The sequence below is a fragment of the Cygnus atratus genome, chromosome 5 (assembly GCF_013377495.2).
Source record: "Cygnus atratus isolate AKBS03 ecotype Queensland, Australia chromosome 5, CAtr_DNAZoo_HiC_assembly, whole genome shotgun sequence".
Lineage (NCBI taxonomy): Eukaryota > Metazoa > Chordata > Aves > Anseriformes > Anatidae > Cygnus > Cygnus atratus.
In genome coordinates, this window is record NC_066366.1 from 18,020,046 (window position 1) to 18,038,676 (window position 18,631).

Genomic DNA, 18,631 nt, shown 5'->3' on the forward strand with positions numbered 1-18,631 from the left:
TCCCCACAAAATACTGGTGTTAAGGTATTTTACACAACAGAATTTTCAGTCTTTAAAACCTGTCCTTCCTTTTATGCTCCAAACTTCACAGTAAGATCCAAAAGAGGTCACCTTTTCTTGCACCAGAAAAAGGGATATACAGAAAAATTGCACTGATTTGTTAATGCTATTTCCTTTGTTTAATTTATTCCACCCCAAGAACTCCCTCTCATAAACTGGAAAGATGGGCAGGAATTTGTTTTGGAATTTCCCTCACCCCCAAGCACCACCCTGTACCTAATGCTGTGGCAGCTCATGCTCTTGCCTGAGATGAACTTGTGGAATTAGGAGGTCCATGGTGTTGCACGGACTGGATGGACTGGGTGCCCTGTGGTGCCTGCTATGTGGGGGAGCATATCCTGATTGTGTATTAGCCATGTTACAACTGTTGCAAGCCAGAAAAATCTGGGTTTTCTCTCTGGATTTCACTCTCTCTCAAGAATGTCCTGACACTACAGATTTCAGGTCTACAGGACACTAGGATTGTCAAGTCTACAACAAGATCCCTGTTTCTGTGGTGAGCAGCATAGATACAAGAGGGCAGAAATGGGACAGTGGAGATAGTCACACATTTTCCTGTGCTGAGAAATTGGTGATAAGTGATGAACATTCACTACAATACAATAACAGTTCACTATAAATAGCTACCAGGATTGTCTTCAAATTTTGGGATCCTAGATCTAGTCCTAGATCTAATGGTAATTTGTGCCTCTCCAGCCTATGTGTGCTATATTTTCTAAAGAAACGCAGAACTGTTAAAGAACAGTAGGCTGTAATAAAAACATAGGGAAACACATACTCTACTGTCATTTCATAGCAGACGAGATTTGACCATACTAAAATGTGGGATGTGTGGCAACTTTTGTACAGGAGGTCCATTTTGACTGGCAGGACAGACCTTAACAGTATTCATAGCTAGAAGGCAGCAATTCTTCCCTTCTGAGACAAATTTCTTGACAGTAAAGCTCTGCTTTTAGTCATTTAAGACTGGTCTATTTTAATAAACTCTACTTTGGATAAGACTTTGAACATATTCAGAAAGTGAAGATAATGAAAAAATATTCTAATTAACTGAAGCTCATTGAGAGACAGATTTTTCATCTCAGGGAATGTCTTAGGGGTGAGTTTTACTTCCAGTCCTAATGAAAGCAATAAAAGAATCCAGAAAGCGATTACAAAGCATGATTATGAATAAAATAGTGTTGGTCAGACAAGTGATTTGTTTGAATAAAAGCTAAATATTTCATTTAGATCTCAATTTGAAATAGTACAGAAAATAAGAAAAAAAATATTTGCAATGCTAAATTGAAAATGTCATTCTGAAAATGTAGTAACATTTGATTTTCAGCAAGTTGATTCTTTTGTTTTTCTCTTCTAAAGGAACATTAGACAAGATCATCACTCTTAAGCCATTGCTTTTTTTCTCATGAATTGGCAGTTTCTGAGAGTCTAAATGTAACTGATTTTTATGTAAAATACCCAACAATATGTTAAAATGATCCAATCTCAATGAGTTACTTGAAGGTGTTGCTATGAACCTATATATTATCCAAAAATATTTGAAACAGTCCTACAAATAAGGGTTTTGTTTTGTTTTGTTTACAGTCCTTGGCCAGCCAAAGTATTTGCATGGATAAAATTGAAATAAAATGGGGGGGGGGGGGGGGGCGGGGAGGATTAAACAAGTTGCTCTGATTTTTCTGTTGGTCTAGAACTCTTTGTCAGATATAATATTTTAACCCAAGTGGAACACACTTCAAGCCAGAATGCGATGTTTCTTTCAAAAGTCTATTGTAATTCCCTTTTATTTTCACACACTAAGCCTAAGAAAGCCTCTAGAATATTTTCTGGCCATCTGGAATGGTATCCTAGAAAAGTATGCATTTGTTGCTGAGGTAAATACTGTTCTTTGGTCAACTTCAGCTGCAGCTGTTTGGGTTTTTAGCCATTGATTTGCACTGCAATCTCTGTGTAGCCCTGCTCCCTAATGCTTGACAGTAAGAGAGAAATCTGTCCCTTGAGCTGTCCAGTGGTATTACTGGAGACCCAATGACACTTACGGTAAACTGTTTTCATTATGGTGGCAATTAAGCTCAACAGTAGCTTTCTGGAATCAATGGAAATTAAATGCAGATAACAGACATTAATTGAACATTTATTGGAAACAATTTAAATTATGTATAGTTGTGCCTTAGTTAGTGGAAATTAATGACTACCATTTGGGTATAAGCAGAACTGCCAGAATGTAATGAAAGTCAATACAAGCAGTTACAAATGGCTGAGATAAGGAAGTGCTTATTGATATTAGTGATCTTCAATATTTTTCATTGGAACTATAAGCTGATACAGACCATATTGCCACGTAAAGTGATAAGAAATTGCTAATAATATTTTAGATGTAAAGTGTCACTAATCTGGTAATTTGCTACACTGGGTATTGAAATAATTAATGCAGTAGATCATTTTTAATTATAGTATTATATTTACAGATAAACTGAAACTGAGACTGTTATTGATTAAAAGAGGTGCCATACTGCAGACTTGTCTAACCCTGTCAGAACTATATCGTTCTTGAATTTCATATAGTGTAGCTTAGATTTTTACATCTGATTTGAATTACTTGAATGTCTTAAAGATCTGTGTTCCAATCAGATGTGAGAAATGGCTTTGGTTTGGAAAGTTTCAAGGAAGGACCACCAAATAATGAGGAAAAAAACAAGTCTGTATTCTTTTTTCCCTACACCCTCAGTGGAAAATCAAAACAAAAAAATGTAGCCCAATTTTTTAATATAAATTGGATTCTTGTCAGGAAATTGCTCTTTACCTGCAAAGTATAATTATCCTTTTTCCAGCCTGGTGTGTTTCTCAAAGCAAAGTTATATGCAGCTTTACTGCAATTGATAAACCTCTGTAATTGGATGCTTCTGTACTAATCTCACTATTTACTGTGCTTTATGTATGTTGTGTTACAAGCCACTGTTTTAACTATACCAAATATCTGCTAGTTAACTACCACTGACTGTACTGACTACTGTAATTGGCTGTACTGATAGAATACATATATTCTAGTTAACACTGCTAAAACATAACACCTTTTTCTGTTTTTCTTGTCAGTAAACATTTTCTTTTTAAAGTTAATTTAGTTATTTTTAAAGTTACTTATAAGGAGTCGTTAACAAGTATTCAATTTAAAATGGAGTGCTACCTCTTCAATAGGAAGGTTAGTTCATGTGGCACTTCATTTTGTTTAGTTGTCTTTCCTTGATGGAAGTACATTATCTCTCAGAATCAGATTTTTTGTTGCAAAGTTATGTGATAAAGGTTAAGTAGATTTTTTTTTTTTTAATATTCCGTGACATGTCAAGAAACCTCTCTATTCCTGTGAATTTCTCATTGGAGAACTGAAGATGACTGCTAGAAAATGACCACAAAAAACAGTATGAAAAAGGCAAAGTGAATTTATCTACAAAAGGTAAATAAGGTTGGAAATTTCTTTGGAAATACTTCTGAAGCACTGTTGAACATAGCAATGCAAAACTGAAAGAATTAACTAGTTTGTTATGCCATATACAATGTGTAACACTGGTATGTATTTACACATATGTATGGTACAAAGGAACTATAGTAAACGGGTTACTATTAGATCACAGAGATACTATCTCTGCTTACCTGTGAGAAGTCCAAGGAGTACAGAGACCAAGTTTAAAGTACTGAGAATGACTGGAAAATATAACTAGCATTATTCCTTTTAATTATACCTGGTGATTTGTTCCGGGATTTATAATCCTGATCTTGATATTCTATAAACAGAACCTTCATTTAAAAGGGATTAGGGTTGCCTACGTGTGATAACCCACCTTAACTTAAACTCTGTCTGTAAGAAAATGCCAGGTTACGGAGCGCCTCCTAACCACTCCCTTCCTTCACACAACTTGTCTGCTGCTAACAACTGACTACATTGCTTTGGAGAACTCCTTCTGCCACCACTGAACACATCACGCACAAGCCTACTCAGGTTACAAAACGCTGTCTTATTAAGATCAACATTAGCATTATTGGGTATTGACATACATGACACACACAAGTTCAATAAGCAATATTTTATGCATCTGTGAGCAGAGTATAAATGAGTTTTTTACAGCAAAGCATCAGCAGAGAGACCTCCATAGATAATCCAACCATGCCAAATCTCATGGTCTCAGGAAGGCAAAGGCTTGCCAATACAGATTGGCTTGTGAACTCAGACAAGTGCGGACCAGGAAAGGCTCTTCCGCACCCTCCAAGCTGGTCAGGTGGAGGCTGGTTCCAGCCTTGAAGACCTGCATCACTGAGTACACAAGCTTCACATCTAGTGTGGCCTCCTTGGCTTCCACACTGGTGCTCAGATTGAATCAGCTCGGAACAGAAAAGCTGCAGAGTGCATTGATGTCTGAAGTAGAAACCATAAGGGCACCAGTATCTCTAGTCCCAACAGAAATAAGCTGCTAAGAACTATGCATCTTTCCTGTGTGCAACTGTCAAATGAACTAAACTGTCCTCATCCTGATTGTGGCTCCTGTCCAGCTGGAAATTTGGGGAAGGATGGCCATTTCTTCTGCAAATTCCTTTCCACATACCACACACACACACGCATACACAGTTGTGAAGTGGTTACATCCTTACTGAGGGTTTTGTTATAGGCTGGGTTAAGCCTTGTTGAAAATGGTAGGCTTAACCACCGCCCTTCTCTTCTCAGTTGTAAAAGACAGTTCAGCACACGTTTCTGCCCAAAACAAAGGCAAATGCAAGGTTGCCTAGGAATTCAAAAGATCTGGGTGGGGAGCCTTGGTGAGTTTGTTTTGGGCAGGGCTGTATGTAGAAAAGAGAGAGTAGATGCAAAAGCAGAGAGAGCTCAGAAGCAGACCTGAAGGAGAGGTAGGCAGTCTGCAGGAGTTGTGGCGCACAGCTCTGGGAGGAGCCTGGAGAGGGGGATTTCAGTCCTGATGTTTGCTGAAAAGATTCTGGGAATGAGAACAAGAAATATTTCTCTGATTACATGAGTCCTCATGTGCTCAGGACAGCAGGGTTCAAGCGTCTTGTGAACAGAGAGCATGTCAGCAGGGACACCTGATTCCCCCCACTAGCTAACTCTCCTGTTCTCCAAGCCGAACAACTTACGATGTGCTGAATTTCACTTAGTAGTGGCTCAAAAGTGTGCAGCCATGTGTAGAGTACCATTCAAAGCTGTACAAAACCATAGTCATCTCAAGTAATGAAAAGTTGTGAATAAAACACACAAGAAAGGATGAAGAACCAGGAAGAAATCTGCTTACTTCTGACCTATATGCTTGACATGCATGACCAAAATACTTTGCAACTACCTTTAGCCACCAGAGAGTTTTGAAAAACTGGTTATTTACCAGGCCAAACTAAAATCAACTTTGGGAAGCCCTTACAGGTCTACTTTTATATTAATTGAGTCACAATCTTATCCAATTTATTTGAAAATTCCCAGATAAACCAGTCTTTATTTCTGGATTATGAACAGTGAATTTGGCAAAATCTGTATATAGCCAAAACAAAGAGTCTGGGACCTTCTTTAGCCAGGAAGTGTAACTTAAGTAATTGAGCCGTCTGATAACAAACACTGAAATGGGCCCTGGACTGCTTTTTAAGTCACAGTTTTAACAAGAGCCTTGGAAGATACACCTTTCGTAGGATAGCAGATGTGGTAACCCAGAGATTTTGTAGGATTTGAAAACTCATATAACTGTAATTTATTTCTATATACTTAAACTGGGGCCAGAATACTTATCATTGCAGAAACAGGGATTTATAGCACTTTATTTCCTTTAGCGTTCATGTGGAAGGCCATGGAGTCCACGCTCCTAGACTTGCTGATAGAAAGATAATCATCTTTGAACTGAACTTCCCAGGAACCAAGTCCTCCTCCAGCCAATGGAAATGCTATTGCAGACTTCAGTGGGAGTAAATTTCAGTTCTAATGTTTTTTATGACACTTCTGTTTGGGACAGATAGATGAACAAATACATTTACTTGAGCATTCATTACAAATTGCCAGTAGGGTTTTTTTTTTCTTTTTTTTTTCTTTTTTTTTTTATAATATTACGGTTAAATGAGGCTTGTAATGTATTTCGCATTTTGTAACAAAAGCCCTTGTGAAAAGGAAAGGATTTGTGTTGAGCAAATCTTTTAAATATTAAGCTAGCTTATCTTGTTCATCTTGTTTACTACCCATTCACTTAAAAGGAAGGTGTTTATGATATGAGGTTTGGCAAATATTTCATAAAATTTCAAAATTGTATTTTATTTGTTTGTGATGCAGAGAGAGGAGGAGAGAGGATTTTCATCATTTCAGCTATTTAAACATTCTTTTTTTTTTTTTTTCCACACTAAATTGCAGCTCACCATGACTCGCAATGACAGATACCAACCCCAGCAATCAATAATATACAGTGGAAATACCAATGGACTCCTCAGAACAGCCCTGCTAGTGGCACCACTCTTTACTGCTATTGAAATGAATTCAAAGGAGCTGGGCTTTTGCTCTCAAATCATGCATTATGTTATCACTTTTCTATTCTCACATCATTTATTTAAAAGCAATTGTTTCCTTGATTCACAGCTATCCACACATACGTGATATGAAACATTACGTGCCATATTTTATCTCTCCCTGGGTATAAGTCTACAATGTGTTGATGTTGATGTGAGATGAGGATGCTCAGCACTTCAACAAAACCAGGCCCTAAGTAAAAGGCGAATGCAATGTTTCAACAAGTACAAGTAACAAATGGACATGGTGAAGGTGGTGATTAAAGACCATTGTAAGTACACTTTGGGGTTCTGATGTTGCAGTACTAGCCTGCTTCTATTTTACTCTTGCGGCTCATTTCTTCGCAGAATACCTCTTGTCACTTACTGTTAATGTTTCCTGCTGATCTTTTACATACTGTTTTTATTTAGTGATTCTTGACCAAGGGAAGAATTCTGTGTGCAGTGGCACAGGCTAGAGCGCTGACCTCTGCAGCACTGAGTGTTCTGACTTCCTTCCTCCTCCACCAAATTTTGCAGTGGGGAAGGCACTCAGCCCTGTTTAGCAGACACTGAGTGGCACTCACCTCACCTAACGTGGAGGTAGAGAGCTACTCATCAGCTGTTCGCTCTCATCCACCTTGTAGCTGATGGGAAGAAAGAGGCACCTCTAGGCTGTGGTTCATCTTACCTATCTTACATATCAAGGATAATGTGAATTGAGGCCTGATAGTGCCTCATGCTATGGTGACTCATTCAGTTATAACTGCGTACACTGTACATATCTACATTTGCTCAGCTGCATCCCATGTCTCGATACTTCTCTCAGTATGACCTTAAGTCCAGGGTAATTCCAGCTCAAGCCATTTTCAGGATTTATACAAATTGCCTCAAGCCTTTTTTCCACTTATCTTGAAGGCACTTTGATAAATGTCCACATTCAAGGATTTTAAAAAAATAACTGAAATCACCTCTTTACAATGCTATATTCACCACACACTACAGCAGTTCATTTGGATTTCACTTACATTAATATTTGGGTATCAGCAGGAAGCGGCGTTTCGCAAATATGATTTGGCAATGTGTTCATGATCTTCTGCATGGATTCATTCACTACAAAAAAAGAGAAAAGATTGTTTTACAGATAAAAAGTTGTCATGTCACAAACCAAAATGAAGGAAGTTCTTTTGTTACAAACTGAGATGTTAAGTGATTTGTTTGGTGTTCCTGCCTTAAATAGTCTGAGCTTCCCTTAAAAAATAAAATGTGAAATTCACTGTTAGTTTCTTTAATACTGTCTGACTAAGAAGTCACAGAGCCTCTTACATTGAATCCTGTCCTTTGAATCGTTTTTTTTTTTTTTTTTTACTATTGTATATTTTGCAAATTCAGACCTTTATCACCAACCAAATAAATCTCTCATTTTGACAATAGAAAATCTAGCTCCAAATCTGAATTTTGTAGTTTGGGTTTCCTTCTACTTCCTGTCTGAGAGCATAGTTACGGCAACTATTTGCACAAGTTCGTATCTAATTGAAATGCTGTTGACATGTGTATGTGCTAAACAAAGGAATGTAATAAAAATTTATGAGTTAGTTACACTTTGAATCAATAAAGTGTTAAAGAATTAAAAAGAGCTCATTTTTTTCTCAGGTCTTTCAGGCCAGGAACTGTTTGTAATGCACAGAGCACGTCTGGGACATTATTCCCTTTCGCAGTGTCCTATATACATATCTTTTTTGATTACCATGAATATGACAGAGATCTACACAGTGAAGCATGATGCAGTGATACGAAACTCTCTCAGTGATTTTCAGAATATGCAACTCATAAATCATCCATCTTAGCCTGGGCCCAAATTTGCATGAAAACATGGTCTCAAAAGGTAATTTACCCAAAGCCCAACCAATCCCAGCTGTGTGAAGCACATAACAAAGTTAAGAAGGTAGGTTTCACATGGCTTCAGGGTTTGTAATGGATGCTTTGCACAGCTGTAACGATGAGTGGGTGAGGAGAGTTAAGAATGAATGAAGTGTGGGTGGTGGAAATATTCACTGGGCATGTCACGGCCAAGGGAGGAAGCACAGGGGCCTCCCGGTCTCCACGATGGGAAGGACATCAAGGCTCCCTGGACAGGGGTCCTATTTATTTATTTATTTCAGCTCTGACACATTCTCATTAGGAAGGCAAAAAATGTGAAATTGATACAGTTTCTTTTGAACACAGAGAGATGACTGTGGCTGCGCAGCAGAGCTGTCTTATAATCTGCTTCCAAACGTGTGGGTGCCTCTTGGGTTTCCTCAGATATTTTATGGACTGTTTTCAAAGATTTTTATAAAATCAGGCCAACAATGTCTGCATCCCCTACCACATCAGTGAAAAATTGGACAGTGTTTCAGAGTCATGTAAATTCCTTCTATAAGAAACATTTACATTTTACTAAGTGAAAATTTAGCAGACCACTTCATGGGTGAATTCATCCCTGGTTTGTCTCCCTCGTTACAGTACAGTTACCACGGGGATGGGTTGACTAATAGGTTACCACTAATGAACAGAAAAATGAGTAGCTCGTATAACTGAACATTACAAAGGTTTCTTCCAGGATTGCCATGGCACGTTCAGATAGCTGATAAGATACTTCATTCTTACCGTTCCTGTATTTTCATGAGAACTTATCTGTAACTTATCAAAACCTGAAGACCGGTTTATGTTTCTTTATTGTATTATTATATGGCACAGTAAGTGTAATAAAGTAATCTGCTAACTGTTCTCCTTGACTTTTCGTATTCATTGCTCTTAGACAGGTTTTCTTGCACATATAGTAAAATATATACAACGACTTTCGTATCTAAGGCCCTAGTAGTTTAAACACAGTCCACTTATTTCTTGGCAAAATATTCTTTGCAGTTAGGACTTGATTAGGCTGGAAAATATTAAAAATATGTTGACTAATGCACTGTTAAAAATATAGAAAGTGTAACATTTAAATAATGATAGATAATTAATGGTCTAGTGTAGGATTAACTATGATCTTCTGATGGGATTTTAAATATGGGCTCTTTATTTGCCTTGAATGGTTGTTCATGGTTCACAGTTGTAACCACAGCTGATACAGCAGTTAAAAAGATGCTGTTCTACAAAGCTACCCCTATCGCCTAACAAGCATGTTACTCAAAATGGTGGGGTAAAATTATCTCTTCACTGAAGTCTGCCTGAACTTCATTGATTTGGAGGAGGGGAACATTTCTTTTTTGTAGAGAACAATGTACTCATTCAATCTGAAAACTAAGTAGTTTTTTCAAAGTGTTTTTTTTTAACCAAGTGAAAGTATCCTAAAGGACAAAAAATGTCTTTGACCCTGGGCAAGAATGAGTGACATTGATAACTGTCATGTTTGAGGTTTTAAGGAAAGCAAAGAAAATTCAAAATTTCCTAGTGTTTCATTCTTTTAAGCTAAAAGACTCATGCAGCAAGAATCTGTAAATGACACTCAACCAAGGAAAAGCTTTCTGAACAGCTGATGTGAAACTTGAAAAGAGGCAATATAACAAATGTAATGCAGGGGGCAGGGGGAAGTGCTTTCATTCCAGTTCAGGAACATCTGGTTTATTGCAACAATAACTACTGTAATTATATCACTGTTGGAAAAGCTGCTCTAGGTTAGGTTAAGTTTGTGGGTTTCTATAATAAACACTGCTTTGGAGGAGTGGGGGTTCAGTATTTCAGCCATGTCAGATCACACTGAACTGAACTATGATTTGAGGCAAAAATAACAAAATATGGAAAACATAAAAGCATTGTTTCTAACCATATATTTCTTGAGATATACTCTTGGTTTATTCCTCATTATAGCAAGTGGAGGGTATGCCAAAGAAGCAAATTGTTGGATGACTGACTGTATTTCACTGATAAAAACTAAAAAGTAATTTTTTTTGTCAGTTGGAAATAGGCTTGTTAATCCATTATGGTAATGTACACTGCTGTAATAAATAAACAAGCAACCCACAAAGGCCATTAAGTACCATTATTGTCACTTCACATACAGGGTCAGATAGCAGCTTAATGGCAGAGGGTCTCCTAGTAAGAATACAGTGGATTTTTCCAGATGAGTGCCTGTGTGATAGGACTTACTGCCTAGCCACCATATTATTTCACTAGTCATTCAAAATGAAGTATCTCAACTACAGTACGATGCTTTTCTATCTAATGGGAAATTTGAGTCTCCACCAATCCTTTACTACAGCAGAATCAACTTAATTCTCTCAGTTGCCAAGTGTATGTCCTGCATATTATGCAGCAGCAAGGAACAACTGTCTCTTTTCTAGGCAACAGGGTACGTTTACTGACCTCAGCACCAGTAGCGTTCACAGCAGTACCATGGCTGCACTTGGATCTGCAACGGGCCAGGTGTTGCACGTGAAAATTTTCTCATAAATTGCAAAATACAAATAAACCACTTTTTATTCTACTGTTAGGGCATGCTTAGTCTATAGTCTCTCTAAAAATGCTGTAAGTCTATACAACTTCAGTGTACTAACAATATATAAAAAAGAATGGGTCAACATCTTCCTGACAAGGGGAATAGGAATGTCATTGCAAATATATGAATACCCATTAAAATGCTTTGTTTTTATAGCAAGGTTCAAAACTGCCTCAGACTTCTGGGAATTTAAGAATGATGAAGAAAGAGGTATTTTATTATCATAGTTTGCTTCTCCATCTCACGATATGAACTTGTGTGCTGCTGTTTATTCAGATTCACACGTTTGTAGACAATAGATCAAATGGAATTTGCAAGTTATATGTATGCATCACTTTAACAACTGACCTATGTCTTGCATGCTTACACTGGCAAGATATTACATAAGCAAGAATCAACTTATATTACACATGCAAATGTGGGTTTATATGTGCAGAAAACTTCTGTTTTATAAATGCAGGTTTAATATTATCTTTAGTTCTATCTATACACATTCTATTTCTACAAGCTCAGTCCTTGGAATTGAAATGAAGCCTGTACTTCACTACAGACAGAATAAAATGCCAGAATATCACACTCTGTTTTTCTGGGTGTCTTTTTATTCTACCGGTAAAGTTCAAATTAATGGAGTGTAAATTGCATCACATAAATGGAAACTAAACCCTGTTGAAGGCAGATCAGTGAAAACATACCATAATTTTCAAAGCAACATAGAAGAGAAAATAACAAAGTTGTTTTAAAGTTCCAACAAAAACAGATTTATTGTTATTTATGATTTACTCTATCTGAATGCCCCAAGCCATTATGGAATTCAGTACTAGACTCATCAGTCATACAAATAGTTTTTTCTTCCATAAGGTTTTCTCTATAACTTTTCTATATATTACATATATATATATATACTTTTCATACACACACATACCACTGTGATGTATGTACATGCGTACATACATATATGTCTTTTGGGGGAGATGAATCATAGATTTTTTTTCAAATAAAATGACATGAACCACAAACAGAAAAATATCTCTGACTTGAAAAATTCTTATTTCTCACCTGTCTCTCACCTCATCACCAGTTTTGGAATTCTGGCCAGGGGGCTGCTAAAATTTTTGTAAGATTCAAAAAATTCATAATTTATATACTCATATCATAAATACTTTTATTTTATATATGCTCCTGGTTTTATTTCATGGGCTTTGACTACACTCATTGCTTCAAATGCCTTAATTCTGTGTGATTATGTTCCAAAAAGTTCAGATATCAGAATTACAAATGGAAGAACAGATCATCAAGTGATATCAGGAACTGCAGTGCAATTTACATGAGCTGAACTATGGGAGAGTTTGTTCAAAATACAAATGGTCTGGTGGCGAAACCACTTGAGGCACAAGCCTGAAGCTTGCTCTACGCTCATGCTAAATGGCACCCACAACACTGATCTGGTCCTTCATACAGAAGAAAGTCAAAAGTAAACAGTTTGCAAGCTGCTGGCAACAGCACTGGGCATGCCTTAACCATGCTAGCTTTAAAATGCTACCTAGAAGTAGGATGAATCCTTCACTTTTTTTTTTTTTTAATGTTAAAATATCTACATCTCTGCTCCTGCCTGCCAAGACACTGAATTTTGGAAGACGCTGACTATTTCCTGGATAATGCTAAGTATCCTCAAATGCCTTTCTTATCAATGGCTCTAGATACCTTCCAGCGCCCTTCCAGCACCAGACATTCATACATTCAAAAAGAAAAGAAGTTAAGTTATTGCAGAGTTTTTTTCAGTTTACCTGGTGTCAGAAACTTGCAGCACTTAGGATTTAGGCCTGCAAAATGCTGACCTTTGTCTTCTTTTAGAAGATGGAGTGGGGCTATTCTGTATAAACCATTCCTTGCATGATTCAATATATAGACCAAAAGAGAAATGATTTTTTTCTTTTAATTATCAGAAAACAAATAACAAAACTGAATATCAAATAGTGGACTGAAACATGATTTAAAATAAATGCTGAAAATCTGAATATATAACTTCCAATTCTCTCTTTGTTTTTTTCATCTGCTTTTATAGTGTTTCATTAGTACATCTAGACAGCAGACAAATTTGCTTGTGGTGGGCTGACTTTCTCCCATGGTGCTCCTAAGTCACCACTGATTGCTTCAAGCGCCTTCCATCTCTACTAAGCTCATACCAGAACTGCCTGTGCTGAGGATGGGGCAAGTTCATTTCCAGTGTTGGTCCCATGCCATGTTAGAGTGAGAGATATTTACTGGCACTGGCTGCTTATGTTTGCAGTAAAATTATGCATGGCAAAGGTGGGGCAGCACCTGGAACCCTGCGACATTTCTGTTTCCCCTGTAGACAGCACTGGAGATGCCCCTCTTGAGCTCTAAGGGATCATCCAGTTCAGGACTTCTCTCTTTTCAAATGCTTATGTTGAAGGGGAAGCTCTGTTTTCTGAGAATAGACAAAATGAGAAACTTGTAAGTGAGGCAAAGAGGTCTACCAGACAGGGCAGAAATCTTGGATATTTGCAGTGATATTATGAAGTTTAACAGCAGTTTTCTGCCACTTGTAAGATACGACATAAATATGAATGAGAACTATAATATACACACAGCGTAAAAAAAGAGAGAAAATCCTAGTTCCACTTCTATAATGTTCTGAACACTCTCACATCTAGTCCTTGACCCCTCTTTTCTTTTTTTTTTTCTTTTTTTCTTTTATTCTGAATTGCCTTGTTGCGATTACAAGGGCTGGTTGTACTTCAGAGACTGTGTCATTCACAGAAGTGCTGAAACTATTTTCTGCATGAAGGCAGAATATCTTCACATTAAAGAAACCTAGGTTTTGTGGAAATATTCAGAGATACACATTCTGGTATTGAGACTTCGTTCAGTGAAGATAGTGCAGAAGTTCTGCTAGAAGCTAGGGAGACAGAGAGACTTGCAACACAAACCTGAGAAAACGTCCTAATGGTAAGAAATTCTGTAGTGGTCATTGTGTGTGCGTTATGATAAGTGTTTTTTTCTGACTTTGTTCTGCAACTTCAAAATGAAACATCTTCATGAGAGATGAATGTGTTTGCATTCAGCACCACTTGCATTTAATAGTCTGGTCTTCTCACTACAGGTCAGAAACCAGAGACAAACACGAAGCATAAACGTCAGACCGTGAAATATGAAATACTCCAAAACTCCAAGTTCAGATAAAAAGTCTAACCATTCAAAGCTGAATGTCACACCAAAACAGTGTGAAAATTTGTGAAGCATTTGTATGAAGGCAAGAGCTGTACATAGGTTTCAGGTCTATGTAAGGTAAGTGGTTGGTAAGGGAAACACATCTGAAGTTTGGACTGTTCAGAGTCAGAGTTAAAAATGGAAAATATTGGGAACAATTAGACACTGAATTTTTACAGATGATCATCAGAGGGTTATTGAGAACAGATGTTTCCGTAATCATAAGACAGTGGAAGAATTCTTAGTGTTCAATGTCCTTCAACTCTGCATTTCCTGCATGGTAAGATACACACTGCACATCAAGAATTACTAGGGAAGACTACAGCACAGAACATTTAGGAACTCATCTCAGAGTCTGGTAGAAAGTTGCTTTCACAGGCAGACATTTTAATATTTCTTTTTCATAAATGGAGCCACTAGAGAAACAACAACAACAACAAAGGTTACAAACCCTAATATTCTCTTTACAACCCCATTTTCAGACCAGTAAATAGGTTCTAGGTGCAAGACCTAGACTCCACCTCTCCTCTGGAAGTAGAAACGAAGAATGCTTTGCTGATTTCTACTCAGACCTTTAGATGAAACCTCTCAGGCCATGGTTACACAGATACTTCATTCCAGCAGGAATCCACAATGGCAACAAAATGCATAGTCCTGTCACTCCTCCCTGCTTCCCCACAAAGTCCCTCCACATGGCTCGTTGCTCATTCTCATGTTAATTACTGTGTGGTGAGAGAAGACCAGCGCTCTCCCTGAAAATGATACCAGCAACAAAGCAATTACTCTTCATTGTGGGATCCATGCCCTATCAGCCTCCCCGTGGGACTGTCCGAGAGAGCAGCAGGAACAGGCTCCCCGGGGCAGAGCGCACTGGGGCTCTCAGCAATGGCTCAGGCTGCCATAACACTTCAGTGACTGTTTGACTGTGCCCTCATTCATCACGTGTTTATCTCACTGTGTTGGACATGCTGAATTTTCCTATCCAAGACTGTCTGATATTGAGGTGCATCTTTCCGTGCATCTCCCAGCATTTTCATTTCAGAGCACTACCTAGCATCACTGTGATCATGTGCTAAATTAAAGTAACATCTGTGCAGCTGGCTGTTTTTTTTTTTTTCATGGTTGTTCTTTTTCTTCCACTCCTTCCTCCAATTCAGAAATCTCACTCTTGTGGCCTCCAGAGAAAAGCCCACAGGGGAGAGGCTCATTTTCCCTTCTTCAGAAAACTCAATGTCCTCTCAGTGCTCTCCCATGGTGCATCGGCCTCTACTCTCTGGCCTGAGCCCTTCCGAGGCTGCCGGTCACCCTGCAAGAGCTTTCCCACATGCTGTATTGTCAGGGGACTGCCTGACCGTGGTCAGTGGTTTCTGCCTGTGTATATGTGGGTGGAGAGGAGCAGAGGGGCCACACCAGAGCAGAGCAGAACAACTGCAGGAGGGAGGCCTGGGGACGGCTGGGGTTTGTGGGTGAGGAGCTGCTGACCTGCCAGGATCTGGGGTCTGTGCAGACCAATATCAATAAAGGCATTAAAAATATAGAACGTAATGGCTTCCTAAATTGCAGACCTTGGTTTGCAGAGAGGTTTTGTCTTTTCCAGACTCATGCACATAAAGTTTGTCATCTGTCCACATCTGCTGCATTTGCTTGGTGAGTACATAGTGACAGGATACTTGACCTGGGAAATTATTGATGCAGAAATTTCAGGCGTTTTCTCACCTGCACCATGTTGATAGCATTGCCTTTACATACCAGCTGCTGGGGTGGTTTTGAGCGCCCCGGCCTTGTTTCTTACAACTAAACTTAGGGTAGAGAGATGTTACTGAAAATAACAAGTGATACCAAACTTGAAATTCAGACATGGCCTTCTCCATACTTCAGGTAATTTTGGACCTATGGTTTGGATCCATCTCGCTTGTGAAGTTGTGACATTCTGTGTTGCCGACAGTCTGCCCCCACCAGCAGTGGCCCATAAGGCAAAAAATAGTCTCACTGGCACAGCATCACCCCACTTGGTAACAGGGATTACTTTTTGGAAAGGCTAGCACGTTAAACTTGCACCCAGCCATCCATATGCTACCTGAATGAGACACCAAACACGACGCAAGGTTGCAAGAATCAGATTTCCATGGTCAGTAACTAACTGAAAGATAAAGCAGGCTTGCAGCCTGGGATTTTTGTTTTGTTCTCTGTGTGTGTGCATGTGTGCTTGTGTATTTATGCCAGCTTCATCCAAACGACGGCTGGCAATACTTCCTGATTTTGTAGTTGAGAAATATAAATACAGCATGACTGAGATAATATCTGGTAATGTAATACTTCTTCTTCCCTAGGCATTGACAGGAGTTGGTTCTTAACTACCCTACAAGTTCAGACCTACACAAGAACCCCCAAAGTGCAGCCACACACTACCTGCAGCACAAGCTGCTCCAACTGGGCTTGGTTTTTCAAGTTGCTCAGCAGCAAATGTTAATGCTCATCTCTCATCTAGGTCAACAGAGACGAGGAACATGCAGCATCATTTAGAGGTACGAAGTATCTCAGAAGATCTACTTCTATGGTTGATTCAGGTTCAAATCAAGGCTATTGATATTGTCTTTAAGTCAATACCTTAGACCCTCGGTCACGAGAGGTTAGATAAGATTAAAGAACTAGATTTTTTAATCTATTGAATATTAAAAATGGCCACTTCTGGCTTTTCATTCACACCATCTGTTGCTAGCAGGTTGTATCTGCAGTTTCAGGACAGATTAATAATTGTTCCTGGTTTTTGCACACCAAGAGGTTAAAAATAAATCTTTAGCCACACAGAAAAGTCCCCAGCCATTGATTTCTCTAAGATATTTTGGCAACATGAAAAGAAAATATACCGTATGAGCCTTCCTAGAATTATTTCTCCCTGCCACATGTGATATAAATAAAACAAACCTCAAGAATCTGGCTTAGAATATGGAATAACATTATGCTACAGTCATTTCTGCTGTGTTTACCACAGCAAATGTTGAATTACAGGCGTCACTGTACATAATATTTAAATATTTCAATGATACACAGAGCTCTCAACACTCTTGTTTCTTTCCCATGTTCACAACAATTTGCCAGCAACATTTTAGAACAGAGCAGTGATTTTATTGCAACCTCTTTGTGTTAAGAAATGTGTGTACCTGCTACACAACTGTATCTAAGACAAAGCATAACCCCCGTTTTAGCATCCTTATCATGTTCTGATGCAAAAGGATTAAGACAGTTCCAGGACGTCTGGCTGAAGGTTTCCCTGACCTAGGGAATCTGTGGTTGAGAGGCAGTGCTGTCAGGGCTTGTGAAAATGAATCACTGCCACAATTCCCAGTGGCCACAACTGTAGGAGTCTTCCTCCTGGTACGTCTCGGTGCAGCTCTACTGCTGCCACGCATTCAGCCAAGCAATACAGACTGAGGAAGTAGAAATTCAACGTGTGTTAGGCTAATAGGACTCTGTTAAATTTCTGCTTTGAGAATAGTCTGTCTAAACAAAAGTCCAGCCCAAGGAGAGAATGAAAACTGAGGGAGAATAAAGAACGGAGCCTGCAGAAACTTTCAGTTATCCGAAATACAAGAATGAAGACAACCGCAAAACTGCTAGATGAAAACAGCGCAAGTATCACAGGTGACCTCTTAAAATGCAGATGTGTTAATATAAAAATAGCAAAAAAGGGATAGACTAAAATAAAGAAAAACAGCTACATGAAATAGATATGGTAGTTAAAAAATGTTTCATTACGCATCAGTGACTTTTTCACAGGATTTTGAAGTGCACGTAGGAATTGGACTTTTGGACATGACTTTTTTTTTTTTTTAACAAGTTCTGCCTACAATAATTTGTTCCTTTCATAAAGTTCTGTCTTTCTGGCTAATATAGCCAAACTTTTCAAGGGAGTAGTTGGCAAATAAATGTAGAGTGCTGAACACATCTGAAAATGTGGTCATTGTAAGGTGCCCAACTGGAAGTTGAGCTCTTCTGGCCAGTGAGTTTTGTATAAAGTGAAACTTTTCTTCATAATCCAAATATTCAGTGCAATTCCCCATAGGGCAATGGGGAGTAATTACACATCTGAGAGTATCCACGGGAGGGTGCTGTGGCAGGGAGGAGGAGAAAGCATAGTCACAGACCTTTGAGTCCAATTTAGAGGTGGGAACCAGTCTACTTCCTCCAGCCTCCCTCTTCTTCCAGCCTTCCCCTGAGCCCTGGCTGTGTCCAGGTCTTGCTGGAGCCTCCTGCCAGTTTTAGCCTCTCCCCAGTGTGGAAAAGTCACTGGGAGGGCTGGATTGTGACAGCAGCTGCAGCCAGCCGAGGGAAGGACTGGGATTATTG

At 38.7% G+C, this 18,631-nt stretch overlaps 2 long non-coding RNA genes across 11 annotated transcripts in view; one reads left to right on the forward strand and one right to left on the reverse strand.

Annotated features, from left to right (window-relative positions):
- The window catches only part of LOC118250842 (uncharacterized), a 28,418-nt gene extending 19,076 nt beyond the window's left edge, over positions 1-9,342 (forward strand). For 5 of the 8 annotated variants that reach the window (XR_004779585.2, XR_004779582.2, XR_004779587.2 and 2 more), the window contains 2 exons: positions 3,405-3,511; positions 6,443-8,220. This is a non-coding gene — a long non-coding RNA (uncharacterized LOC118250842). The other 3 variants (XR_004779583.2, XR_004779588.2, XR_004779589.2) reach the window with 3 other exon arrangements.
- Positions 3,555-18,631, reverse strand: part of LOC118250843 (uncharacterized) — a 201,887-nt gene continuing 186,810 nt past the window's right edge. For 2 of the 3 annotated variants that reach the window (XR_004779591.1, XR_004779592.1), the window contains one exon: positions 7,602-7,686. This is a non-coding gene — a long non-coding RNA (uncharacterized LOC118250843). Of the gene's footprint in view, positions 5,040-7,601; positions 7,687-18,631 lie in introns of those variants that run through there. The other variant, XR_007708432.1, reaches the window with a different exon arrangement.